Source organism: Odocoileus virginianus, chromosome 9 (genome assembly GCF_023699985.2).
Source record: "Odocoileus virginianus isolate 20LAN1187 ecotype Illinois chromosome 9, Ovbor_1.2, whole genome shotgun sequence".
NCBI classification, from domain to species: domain Eukaryota; kingdom Metazoa; phylum Chordata; class Mammalia; order Artiodactyla; family Cervidae; genus Odocoileus; species Odocoileus virginianus.
In genome coordinates, this window is record NC_069682.1 from 39296213 (window position 1) to 39310284 (window position 14072).

General features: G+C 51.4%; 1 long non-coding RNA gene across 1 annotated transcript in view; it reads right to left on the reverse strand.

The window, feature by feature from the left end:
• The window catches only part of LOC139036651 (uncharacterized), a 43060-nt gene that overhangs the window by 19132 nt on the left and 9856 nt on the right, over positions 1 to 14072 (reverse strand). The window contains exons 2-3 of the long non-coding RNA XR_011489475.1: positions 11206 to 11328; positions 10586 to 10714 (exon numbers count right to left, since the gene is read on the reverse strand). This is a non-coding gene — a long non-coding RNA (uncharacterized lncRNA). The remainder of the gene's footprint in view (positions 1 to 10585; positions 10715 to 11205; positions 11329 to 14072) is intronic.

Sequence of the window (14072 nt, forward strand, 5' to 3'; positions counted from 1 at the left end):
CGCATGAATATCCATTTTAAAAACATGCTTATGCCACATTTCACATAAAGGTCAAAATTAATGTTATGTTGGAAACATTTTTCAAAGTACAATTATCTGGACTCATGAAGTGAACCAAATTCCTGTTTGGTTTACCGTCTTGGATTTCAGCCATACACATTTCACCGGAAGGGCCTTGCCATCAGGCTGTAGGCTGAGTTGATGTGCTACTACAGGACCTCGGGTCCCCCAGCCTCTGTCCAGGGCCCTGCTTAGCCACCTCACCCTCCATGAGAAGCAAGCACCCTTCCTCTACCTGGCCAGATGTACCCCCTCCCCGCTGGTGTCATCAGCTCTGAAGCCCCTGACCTGGGAGCCACCAGCCTCAGGTCCTGCAGCAGCGAGGAGCCCCGTGGCATCCCAGGCGCACAGACGAGCGCTCAGCTGCTGATGGGCGTCCAGCTGGGGGACCATCTTCCAGAGACAGATGGGACTTGCTTCCCCCTGAAACAGTGTTGCCGCGTTACCTGGGGTCTGCAACGGGGGAGCTGGTGAAGAAAGCAAGAGCTGTTTTACCCTCTCTGACTTCTAAAATTCAAGTAAAACAGCCAGGCAATGAGGCCAAAAGCATAAGAAACTATAGATACCCATCTTGAGAGACAAGTTGCCCTGGAGACCTTCCTGAGCAAATTAAGTAGAACAGAAAAGATTGCAGGACATCCCGGGGCCTCAAATTTGGTGGTTAAATGCAGGTGGGTACCCACACAGGCAACCCAGGGATTCTGATGATCAGATGCCCCCACCGCGCCCCTTGCTTCCGCATCCAGACCCTTGAGCTCGGGAGGGGGGCGGGGCGGGGGGTGGGGGGCTCTGTCCTCTGCTGCCCCCTGGTGTCTGGAAGATTGCCCACATAGACCAGACACGCCAGAAATACTTGCTGAATTTGGAGCCAAAGAGAACAGCCAGCCCTACAGGAGCGAGTCTTCCACCTGCCATGGATCGAGCAGGGGACAATTCCAGGGCACATGCCCACCCCCTCCACTCCAGCAGCCCCCACCACTGACAGGTGGAGAAAAGTTAGGCAAGTCACCTTGGTTTCCACCTCCTTCTGTAGCGGCCCTAACAAACTGCATCATGGAGCTATTGTCCCCAGCAGGGGTCATCCCTGCAAGAGCCGTTCCAAACCCTAAGGTGTTGTGCAAACGAGCTGGTGATGATGATGGAAAACACACAGCAGGTGTTTCAAGTTCATTTCAAACAAATAAAGGCTTAAGTCCAAAAAGACAGGACAGATTTCTGTTTATGGAAGGTTCAGAGGACAGAATAGATCCTGTTGTTAGAAATGGCTGGGTTCTAAACCAGCCCTGACCCTAACCCCCGCTTCTGGACGGTATGTCTTTGGGGGGTCCAATGTCCCATTTCAAGTGAGCATGCTGAGTTTTAATCAGACAATCAATTGGCGGAGTAACAGCCAGACCGTCAAGGATGAGGCCAATGTCTGTCGCCATCTCTCCAGCCGGCAGGTGATGTGTTTAGCTAAGCCTCTTCTGCCTTTGGTTCTTGGTGTGAAGAGAGAGGAGGACATGACCTCGGTGTTTTTCTAGTGTTACAGATGCAGAACTGTGTTTTCAAGCAAAGCCCTGCATGCACTGAAGTCAACGTGGCTTATCCATGGCAGGCACCACATGAACACTGTAAATGGACACCTCTGCTACAGTGAATGCTTTCCCCTACCCACCCCAGCCCATCCCCTTCAGTGTCACCCTGAACACGTCTGAAACGCCCGAGCAACACGACCCCTGGCACTGCTGTCCTGCTGCAGAAAGTCTGGGCACACGAGACCCCAACCAGCAGGTTTCCCATCTGCCAGTCTGTCCTCCCCGCCAGACACAGTCCTCAATTTCTTTGGAAATGTCTTCCCACCCTTGTTTGAATGAGATGGCCTGAATGTATGTGCAAAATCAAAAGATCATAAAAAAAAAAACCTCTCCAGAAACTGCTTGAACAGCCACGAGCCCCATCTCCCATGACCACAGAGATTCTTGTTGGATTTTCCTTTTGAAATCACACCTGGCACAGCCACAGGAGTCCAGAGCCAGCCGCCTCCCAGCTCAGAAACCATTCCAACCATCTGCTGATGCCACCTGGCCTCAGGGCTTCCAGAACCATGTGCTCTGGGTCGTGACCAACATGCGATAAAGTCCTGCTTATGTTGGGAAGATCCCGTGGAGAAGGGAAAGGCTACCCACTCCAGCATTCTGTCCTGGAGAATTCGATGGACTGTATAGTCCATGGGGTTGCAAAGAGTCGGACACAACTGAGCGATTTGCACTTTCTGCACAAAAGCCCACAGGTTGTTGTAGAGCAGGTGAGTGTGTCAGTTTGGGGCACCTTAGAGGGAGATGAAGGACCCCTGCTCTTTAATGTTGTTATTAAGGTGGCTCAGACAGTAAAGAATCTGCTGGTCATGCAGGAGACCCGGGTTTGATCCCTGGGCCAGGAAGATCCCCTGGAGGAGGGCATAGCTACCCACTCCAGTATTCTTGCCTGGAGAATCCCATGGACAGAGGAGCCTGGCGGACTATCTTGCATGATGTCACAAAGAGTCAGAAACGACTAATGCTAAGGTGCCATCCACCCAAGTCTTTGTGTCTGCTATTGGTTGATCTTCCCCAAGAATCAAGCATGAGCATCAGTCAACTTAGGGCCATCCTCACAGTTGTCCACTTGCCAGTGTCACTATGGCAGGTGAGGGCAGTGGGCAATAATTAGATAAGAGATGACCAGCTTCTCCCTAAAGAAGACCAGCATCACCTCCTTACTCTACTCCTATGACCAAAGACGGGGGGGCCCAGGCCAGACAGGGTTCCACATAGAGTCAGCCCACACCAGCAGCCTCTCCCCTCCCACCCACCTCCCCAACTCCCTGCAGCCTCACCTGGGAGCACTTCCTTAGAAACTACCTGCCCGTGAACCATCTACAGGGTCTGGTTCCAGGACCTCCTCTCTCCTCAACCATGGAGGGTCATCCTGGGCTGACGAAGCTTCCGGAGACTTTCAGAGACTGTGTCTGCATTAGGGGCACTGCACTCCTGGACAGACACAGGCATAAATCCTCTCTCCCTACATTTTGCCCTGCTGGCTGTGGGGACAAGCTTTTCTGTCCAAAGAGGAGCAGGAGCTGTCTTATCGTCTTTAGCAACCCCAGGAATTCCCAGTGCCTTTGCTCCAGCGAGGGTCCCATGGGACAGAGGCAGAGTGGGAAACGGAGTCTCTAGGTCAGCCTGAGAGATGTGGCTAGTCAACAGCCATCCCAAGAGTAAGCGTGGAGATCTGGGCTGGTGCCGGGCAGGAGCACTCGTTTTACTGGGGAAGCGAGCCTCATCTCATCTTATCTGGTCCTTAGGGCAGGATGCTGCGTTGTCCTGTCCACCAGGGTCCTCTAGGTCACCAGAACCCCGGGCACACATGCGTGCCAAGTTGCTTCAGTTGTGTCCAACTCTTTGTGACCCCATGGACTGTAGCCCACCAGGCTCCTCTGTCCATGGGATTCTCCAGGCAAGAATACTGGAGTGGGTTGAGTGACTTTCACTTTTGGGTCCTGTGGGAGAAGCAGGGGTGATGGAGGCAGACCCTGGCCCTGGAGGAGCCCCACTGTGACAAGGCACCTTGTTCTAAGGGCAGTTAGCCACGGCAGGGTTTCCCACATGGAGGCAGGATGAAGCACCACCTTCTGGATGCCCTCAGCCTGGAGCCTCCAAAAAGAGACTCTGAGTCAAAGACTCATGGGGCTGTGGTCCGAGGAGCAGTGGGGAGGGACAGGGGTGAGCAAGGCAAGAGGGAAGCCCACCTCCCCAGCTCAGGCCCACAGACTCTCAATCAGGGGGCACATGATGACTAAGAACCCTCACGACCCTCCTCATTTACCCCTTGGCTCCCTGGAAGGCTGACCTACCCAGGGGTCCAGGTGGGATGCGTAGGGCCATGTGGGACAAGGATGTCTGGCACTGAGGCATCAGGGGAGGAGCGAGCAGGAAAGGACAGAGCCCAGGCCCAGTCGGACCGCACAAGGTCACAGCCTGCCTGGCTCCGGTCTTCACAGACATGGCTGAACACGGACGGGGGCCAGGACTGAATGGGCGCCCAGAAAGGTCCCATCCAGAGATGGGAGGGACATGGACTGCCTCTCCAAGAGCAGACCTCTGAGTAGGTGGACATGTGGTGGACCGACAGAGGTCTTTCAGGTATATTGTAGAAGTAGGTAAGAGCCACTACAGGTCAAAGAGCATAGCGTAACTCCAGACTCAGAGAGGCCTCAAAGAACCAGAAACAGCTAAAGAGAAGGTAGAGAGAGCATTGGACTAAAATTTCTCCAGCGTCTGGAATTAACATGTTTCTCCAAATTTTACTTGCCATCAAGCCCAATTCACAACTGATTTCTGCGTCCACCTACCTCACCCACTGAGGAGCGGGACGAAGAGTTGAATGGCGATGTTAACAAAGAGAGCAAAAGGCTTGAGCAGATAGTTAACAGGAGGTTGTATGAAAAATGACAAGCACAGCTGAGAAGCTGGACAAACTCATGACCAGTAATCACAACTTAAAGCCACAGCAAACTGCATGGAAAGAACACACTTCAGCTTTCAAATCCTTTCTAAGATTAGAGATAATGTTCTGTGCATGCCTGCTCACTGTGTCTTTCTATTTTGTGAACCCATGGACTGTATCCCACCAGGCTCCTTCTGTCCATGGAATTTTTCCAGGCAAGAATACTGGAGTAGGTTGCCATTTCCTCCTCCAGGGGAATCTTCCTGACCCAGGGATTGAACCCACGTCTGTTGCACGTCTCCTGCACTGGCAAGCGGGTTCTTCACCACTGCATCACCTGAGAGTGCCTGGAAAGAATTTGGAAGCAGTCAGTCTTCCTACCAGTAACGTATTGAAAAATCAGCACATGCTTGCAAATCTTAGGTTATTCCCCAGTAGTATTTGAAAAATGGAGTTAAACTTATTAATTAATCAAGCCCATTTTCAGTATGAATGCTGAGGTACTTTGTCATTCATTCCTCATCTCATCCGTCTCCTTGTGTGTTTCCAGATTACTGTAGATGCTTCCTTTCAAAGGAATAAACCACTAGACAAAGAAAAATAAGCATATACCACACTGTGACACAAGGTATGGGTTGCAGGGTCAATAAATTTTGACATTTTAGGTTTCCAAGTGGAGAAAGGAAAATAGGGAGTGGGAAGAATTAAAAAAAAAAAAAAACATTTTAAGCTGAATTTGAAGAGCTTGGTGACTTGGGGTGTTAAATTCTTAGTTTCCAACTGAAAATGGTGTTTCTGTCTCTATGAATTTCTGTTATATAATATAACTTAGGATTTGTGAACAGCTTTATTTTCTTTTTAAATTAAAGAATGCTTTATTGCTTTAAAAGATTAAAAAATAAAGCCAAGAGGGCGATTCCACTCTATCCCCCAGTGCAGAAAAACAGACATTGTCAAATGCCAGCAAGGTGCCAACAGAGGGGAGCTCCTGTCTTTGGGAACTTTTGACAACAAAACCACCTGGAAACTGACACTTTCCTATAAAGTTGTACCTCTGTTGTGGCTGTAACCTAACAGCCCACACCTGGGCATGTATTCAAGAGAAGAGAAAACCGGTGTCCAGAGACAAAAGTTCCCAGGATCTGCATCGCCATGGGGATGACTCAGTAATTGGAAGGAGGCTTCTGATCTCAGCCCTAGCCTCGACAAGGCAACAAAACATTACTCGGAGCAACAGCAGCCTGACAAAAAAACACCACCACCTGTAAGGGCAGGAACAGGAAATCAGTCTAGGCTGAAAGATCAGAACAGGGATCCCCAGGTGGGGAGCAGGCTGGGTGGGAAGGATCACAGGGAGACTCCTGGGATGATGAAAACCTCCTCTATCTTGTCTGGGTGATGCTCACACAGATGTGTGATATTATCAAAGCTCATCAGACTGAAGGATCTGTGTATTTTACTCTGTCAATTATGTTTAAAAAAAAAAATGATAAAGGTGGGCCCCTGACCGACCCAGGCACAGACATGCAGGCCCCTGGACTGTGTCCTGCTGATGAGGCAGGTTTGCATGGTGTTTGCCCGCCTGTCTCAGGTCCCAGGGCAGCAGCTTTAGTTACTGTGTGAACAAATGAAGTCAGGATCACCACATCCCCTGGCTTCAGCCCCATGCTGCTTTGTCACTGCTCCCACCGATTTCATCCTGACCTTTCCAAGTCATTAAGTATTGGACACCAGGTCTGATGGCAAGACCATCCATCCTACTGGACAGGCCACACCCTGTGTTGGGGGAGGTGGTCTGGTGGTCACGCTGCCCACGTCCAGAGTCATCTGAGGTCCCTTCACTGCTCCATGCCCTGGTGTCCTTATGTGTAAAGTGGGGACAATGTGGGTACCTACATAACAAGGGCTGCAGTGGAGGTCAAAGTGGATCATTTCTGCTGAGGGCTTATGGAGCTTGCTCAGTAACATTTAACTGTTTTCCTCTCTGCTGGGCATGTCGTGTCTTTCCAAGTTTCTATAAACAAGGCTGCAGTGAACACCTGTGATTTTACTTGTTCTGAAATATTTCCTAAAGACACATTCCTGGAAGTGGAAACCCTCTCCCACAAAGCACACAGCTGCCTTCCAGAAAGAGTCTTCTAAGTTCTGCTGTGACCAAAAAGATGAGACGGAACCCGTTCCCCATACCCGTGCAAGACTGTGCATTGCTGTGGGGGTTTTTTGTTTGTTTCGGGGTTTTTCAGCCATGTCATGTGGCATGCAGGCTCTTCCCCCATCAGGGATTGAACCCGTGCCCCCTGCATTTCAAGCACAAAGTCTTAACCACTGGACCACCAGGGAAGTCCCAACTCTGTGTTTATACTTGTTTGCAAAGCTTTCCCATTGTTGGCAAAAACACTTCCTCATGCTGCCTTCTCTTTTATTAACAGTGCTTTCCAACATGAACTGACCATCTGTTTTAATCTGCATACACAGTACCTTTCGTGGATTTCCTCCACATTTCCATCTGGGTGTTCACCCATTTAACACAGAAGGACTTTTCATATGACACGTATTAACCATTTCAGGATAACTGTGGGATTTATCATCCAGATGAGGGCACTGGGTAAGTACAAAGGTGGCAACGGATAATGTCACATGACCACAGGCATGAACCAGCCTCTCTGGAGCAGATCAGGGCAGCGGCCATCTAGCCATCTGCCTCTCACTGCAAATGTTTCTATCGTTCTGCAGACCGGGGCTCATGAGGCGCTCCGTCAGCTCAGGGACAGAAACCACAGCCGCCGCCACATGGGCGCCTGGCTCCAGCCAGCTGGGCTTGCAGCTGGGCTGTCGCCAACCAGGCTAGGCCCCCTGCACAGGATGCTCCGGGTCAACGAAAATGCTTGAGGAGAAATAAATGGCCCTCCTCTGAGATGTCATGCAAGCCTTGTGGACCCGCAACCCAGACGGCACTCCATCCTCAGTGTCACCCAGGCTAATTACAGTGTTGGGGGGGGGCGGTTACAGAATGAGCTATTGACGTACCGTCCCTCAACTCAAGTCAGTGCCTTGGAGACGGCCACTAACATCTGAGAGCAGGGAGGGCCCACTCCACAGATGGGTGCGGGACGAGCCCTGCCCAGCAGCTCATGGAGACCCTGCCCATCTGTCAATTTCATGGTAGGAGTGTCACGTGGAGTGTCTCCTGGTGGAAACTCCAGCCTGGTCTCTCTTTACCAGCACCCCCACCTCCCCAGGGTCGTCCCCGGCACCAAGCTCCAGCAGACTCTACTCCTGGCCAAACTTCCTGCCATGTGGGGACCACAGTCCTCCTCCCCAGGCCAGGGCGAACACGACTCTTGCTCAGGGAGCCCCAGGGAGAAGCTGAGCTCAGATTTCCTCCTCAAGAGCCTCTCTTATTCATCTCTTCTTGTCAAAGGTGTCTTTAGTGTCTCCAGAGCAGAACATTTTTTTAAATGCCCTTCATCTTTACAATAAAATCAATTTCAAAGATAAGCATGACCGCAGAGCTACAGAAGTAAAGACAGTGTGGACGGGCGTGCAACCTTGCCCAGCACCCCCCCAGCACCGAAACCCAGACAACTTCCTGTCTTAGGGAAAGCCTGAGATGTCGCAGAGACTGAGAAAGGCGAAAATGCCCTGAGCACATGGATTTAGCCCTTACTGTTTTGAGCCGACCTCTCAAGAAGGACATGCCCGGAGTGATGGGGTGGGAGCTGATCAGAACCAACCGGCTGAGGAGACCCTGGCCCATCGGTCCGCACCGGACGCCTCTCCTGTGACCACAGAAGCACCTCCCGGAACCTTCCTCACCCACCCCGCTCCCCAGCAGCACCTCTCTCCAGAGACCTCCTAAAGCCCCACCCTCCCTGCGCGGGGCCAGAGTGTCCACCAGGGGCTCAGGTCACTTTAAGAAGACAGTCCGAGGCTGAGCCACCCTCTGAGAGGGGGCCAGATGGGACCACAGCTTGGTGGGCAGAGTTGATGGCTGCTTTGGGGAAGTGGCCACGATGACCACCCTCATCTGCAGGAGCAAGGGCGTAGCCCCCACCCCAAGGGTGATGCTGCACTACTGCCCGGGTCCGAGTGGACGGAGCAAGACAATGGGGGTGGCCCCCGGCCAAAGGCGATGGGGTAGACCCAGGGTGGGGGACATGCAGGAAGGGCGGGCTGAGGACCCATACGGGGGCAGCTGCTCCTCTCAGCTCATCGGCAGGTCTCATGGTCCCCGTGACACACAGACTGAAGAAGAAACTGTTTATCCCTGACGCATAGCTTTTTAACCTGCTAACCGACCACAGGAGATCTTCCTTGCTGACAATACTTCTCCTCACCCCTGATTAACGTAAAACAATTTAGCATTGAGTGAAGAGGCAGTAGGAGCCCCTTGTCGCAGGTTCCAGCCTGCCACCTGGAAGGTCTGAGCCAATCACATCCTGCCCCCCACAACCAGGGCAGGACTCGCGAGGACAGACCCCCGGATCCCAGCGAGTCTTGTGGGGGTGTCTTACCCTGGAACACATGTGCTGCTGGGAACAGACCTCACAGCTTCACACTGGACACCCACATGCCACCCACACGCACGCACTTCCCTTCAATTTGCCTGCCAGTCTTTGAAAATCTGCTATTTGAGAAAGATGAAATAAAAGATTTTACCCACTTAATACAATTCCTCTAAATTCCTCACCCTCTTTCCACAAATAACAAAGAAATTGTCTTGTGAGTTGGGTTGAGGCAGCCCCTGGCAGAGAAGGGGGCGGGGGTGGTTTTCCATCTCCTGTTTGCCCCTGAACACCGCAGGCTGCCAAAGCCGCCTTCCAATTTAAAATTCCAGGGACAGGAAGTGAGGCCGAAAGCTCAGTCCAGCAGTGCCTCCAGGATGACTGACGGCACATGGCCTGACCTCTGCCGATACGCTCACGTGGGGGTGTCATGACGGCGAGCACCGCCCACCCTGCAGGGGCCGCTTTGTGCCCCACGTACAGAACTCATACAGAACTCGGAGGCTCAGAGCAGCCAGCGTCCTGTTCCATCGACAGCCCCCTGGGGGGCAGCAGCAGAGACCCCGCCACGGCGGCAGGGGCCATGGGACTCAGGGGCCAGCAGCACGACAGCCAGGCCCCAGAGGCCAGGGTCAGACCAGAAATAATCAGATGGAAGGTTGTGCATTTGAACTCAAGAGATCAGTCACTCAGAAATGAGATGGCAGAGACTGGAACCGTCGGCACGTCTGATGGGAAAGTCCTAGGTTTTGAGTCTACCACAAGCTTCATGATGTGCTAGAGAGATATTAATTAATAAGTTAGGCCCTTCACAGAGGGCATCTGAAGAATCTCTATGGCCTATCACCCCTGCATCTGGAGTACCCATCACCCCTTGTCTGTCCTGCCCATCACCCCTGAGTCTGTCACTCTTCCTCCTAAGCTCAGATATGTTCACAACTGTCTGTGAGACCTCCTCACCTCAATGCACACAGACCCTTAAACCTGAACTATGCCCTGACACCCGTTACCCACCCAGCACACTCACACCCATACTGCCTGCAGCCCATTTTCTGGGTCTCCAGGTGCCCCAGCTTCAGTCGCTAAACCTCATCTAACCTCTGTCCATGTCTCCCCCTCACCTCCTACCAAAGCCTCTTCCCAGGGAGCCCCTGCTGACCTCCACCCCTCCCCACCCCGGGCTCAGCATCAGCACCTCCTGCATAGACAGTGGCTTCCCACCTGGCCCCTTTGCCTCGTCCACCAAAGAGCATCCAGAACAATTTTTCAAAATGCAGTTCTGATTGTTATCACATCCCTTCACAAGATCCCAGCTCCTGCAGAATAACGTGCAAGTCCTGTAGCCAGGCCCCTGGGGCCCTCATGATTGGCACTTGCCATCTCGTCTAGGCTGCAGGCCACACTTTCATCCAAGCCAGACCCTCCTGGGGGTGGCAGCTCAGGCACTCCAGCCTATAGTCCAACACCCAGTGTGAAGGTGAACTCTGGTGCATCCCTGGTCACCCAGCCCGACTCCCAAAGCTCTGCCCTCCTCTCCACCCTGATGCACTCACCGGTGACATTCACACTGGGCAATGAATCTGTTTATGGGTCACTCTGGCCCACGAGACTGAGCAACGTGAGGTCAAGACATGTCCTGTGTTTGTAACTCCAGCACCAGGCTTTGAGCCGTCACATGCCCGCTGAAGAGAAGGAAAGGATCTAATTAAGCCACACGTAGTGCATGAGTGGATGGACAAATGGACAGATGGGTCCCACCACCATCCCTTTGCATATTGCATTGCTCCCTCCTGCCTACACCAGTGAAACCTCCCCCAGGCATCTTCTCGGGTGCCGTTTACAGCAGCAGGACTCCCCTTCCAAGGCTCCCCTGTGTGCAAGCGTGTCTGGAGGTGGGGTGGGTGTTTCCAATAAGATTCTTGAAGCAGAGACGCCTCCGGACACAGCAACATTGCCTCCTAAGGTGCCACTGCTAAAGCAGAGGCCCCAACTGCTAGAGGATAAAGGGGCCTTATCCAGACGGGTAAGTGAGCGCAGGACCAGAAAGGAGTCATCGACCAGAAAGGAGTCATCGTGTGTCATCTCTTGTAGGAAAACAAGGCCGTGATGGAGAAGGAAGTGAGGGGCCTGCCAACCAGAGAAAATGACAAGCAAACCTCCTGGACATCCATACCTGTGACCTCCCAGCAGCTCTGACTAGGCAAGGAGAGGAATCCCGGGTCCTAGAGCCATCACAATCAAAATGCGAGGGATCTTCACCGACGACAAGTTAACATTTTATCCCCCTTCCGAGCATCTGGCAGGGGAAGCAAAGGCTTTTATCACATGCAGAGGACTCAAGATAGATAAGCAGTCAGCGTATGTTATCTTTTGAGAAACTTCAGAGGACACCCCAACAGAGCTTAAACACGAACTCTGAGAACACCTTCCCAGGACAGCCGCCTTAGGGGCTGTTCCTCTGCTCTGCCCCCTCCCCATCATGACTCAAAGGCGACAATTACCTGAATTTCAGTGGAAGACTTATTACACCAGCAACGAGAGACTTTATACTGAGCCTTTTGATTGATTGTTCTACCCTCTTGACAAATCAGAGAGTCAATAAGGCAACAGCAGAAGAGCTAAAAAGGTGAAACATTTTCAGGACTTCCCTGGTGATCCTGTGGCTAAGACTCTGTGCTCCCAATGCAGGGGGCCCAGGTTCAATCCCTGGTCAGGGAACTAAAATCCCATGTGAGTTTGCATGCCACAATTAAAAGATTCCACATGCTGCAATGAGGATCCTGTGTACCACATCTAAGACCCCATGCAGCCAAATAAATAAAATAAAAATATTTAAGAAAAAGTTGAAATATTTTCAAAGAATCATTATTATATTGTAAGTAGTGCTTCAGCCTAATTTAATACACAGTTCAGAGTTTCTAATAGTCTTGGCTTAATAGTCACTCTAAATGAGAAAATAGTGGATGTAAAAGAAGAGAGAAAGGAAAAGGGAAGAAATAATTTAACTGTCCGCCGGGTGCTGACTTGTGACCACATAACAGATGAGAAAACTGAGGTTTAGAAAAGTTTTTTAAAAGTTAACTGAGGTCATAGAGTCATTGAGCTTTGATGGCAAAATGCAAGCCTGTGTATTATCAGAGGGGTGAGGGGACAAGGCCCCAGGACTGCAGAGGTAGAGGCACCTGGCAGGCAGAGGGGGTGGCCTGTCCAACACAGAACCCACGAGAGGACAAGGACAGAGGACTGCCTCCCCCCAGGGCACAGTGAGCATCCCTGATGCTCGACAGAGACTTGGGAGTAATCATGAATGAGGAAACCAACCATTTCAATCTAGAATCAATGACAACAGCAAAAAGTGAGGAGAGAGGATCTGTGAAGACAAAAGAGAAGGGGATTATCAAATTCAAAAACATAAAGGTGCTCAACATGCTGAAATGGACAAAAACCAAAGGAATGAGAGACCCTCAAAATTGACCACAGAGTCTTAATAAAGTACAAAGTGGAATTTCTGAAAATGAAAAATATAATCATTGAAATTTAAAACTCCATGGGTTAAAGAGCAGACAAGATTTAGCTGGAGAGAGAAAAAGTCAACTGAAGATCAGAGTGACAAAATTACACAGAAGTCACACCTGGGAGAAAAGAAATGCAAAATAAGAAAAGCACTAATGGTGGAAATCCTACCGACAAAGATAACAAAATAGTCATGTCTGGAATAGGCCTGTGGACCTGTCCGCAGTGAGGCAGCCTCAACTGGTGAAAAGTGTTTTTAAACAGGGTGACTGTACCAAGTGCTGACAGCACCATTGCTGGGGGTGAAGATCAGTCCGGCTGCTCCAGAAAGCAGCCTGGCAGTTTCTGCAGAAATTGAAAACACACCCACCCAACGACTCACCAATCCCCCCCGCCCCAGGAGAAGCAAAAACAACATCCACAAAAGGAATTGTGTGAGGATATTTACAGCAGCATTTTTGTTAATGGCCAAACTTGGACAAAATGTAACACACATCAGCAAGTAATGGACAAACGGACAGAACCCTACTCCTCAGTAAGAGGAAAGGACACAGGAACCGCAGGGTTCACCCCAGGGACATCACAAAAGATGGGGGCTGGGAAAACTGTTCAGCTGCACAAGTCCCCCACGCAGAGCTGCAGGTGGCCGGGCCAGTGTCTGGGGACAGGATCAGAGCACAGTGCCCGGGGAGCCAGTAGACTGATGCGGGGATCGTGGGAACCCACAGCTCTGTACTGAGTGCATGTATCTGCAGAAGCTCATGGAATCACCCACTTACGATCTTACATCCACTACACGTAAATGTGCCTTCAAACAGATCAAAGTAGCAAGCCTCAAAGTTCACCATTTGGATAAATCCAGATTTGGAGACAAGGACAAGAAGCGGCCCGGGGAAGTAGGCCTGACAGCCTGGGGTGCCCCCCTTGGGCAGACCGCCACCTCCTCCACCGCAAGAATGATGAAATTCAGCTTGTTGCCCTTCGACCCTTCTGATCCTGTGGGCAGAGGCAGGGGCTGCGGATGCAGGTGGAATGGGCAGGTAGCTGCTGCAGGGGCCACATGCTGACAATGTCTGTCCCCCTGGCTCCCACCTCAAGAGGCCAGGTAGTCTCAGACCCCAGACCTCCGAGCCAGTGGAAGTCAGCGGTTCCACCTATACCTGTGTCCATGAAGATGCGCCTGCACCTGACCCTCTAGGGGCAAGGCTCCCACCCGGGCCTTCAAATGGAGGGAAAGGGAGTGGGAGGTGGGGTGACTGACCCTCCACTCCATAGCTTTCAAGCAAAGGTCAGGACCCAGACTTGGCCTTCCCAGACCCCACCCGGTCTTCAAGGTCATGGCCAAACTCATATCTCCAAGTTCAGCCCCTTGGTTCCCTTATTTTTTTTATTGGACTACAGTTGATTTACAATGTTGTATTAATTTCTGTTGTACAGCAAGGTGAATCAGTTATACACATACATATATCCACTCTTTCAGATTCTTTTCCCATAAAGACCATTACAGAGTATTGAGTCAAGTTGCCT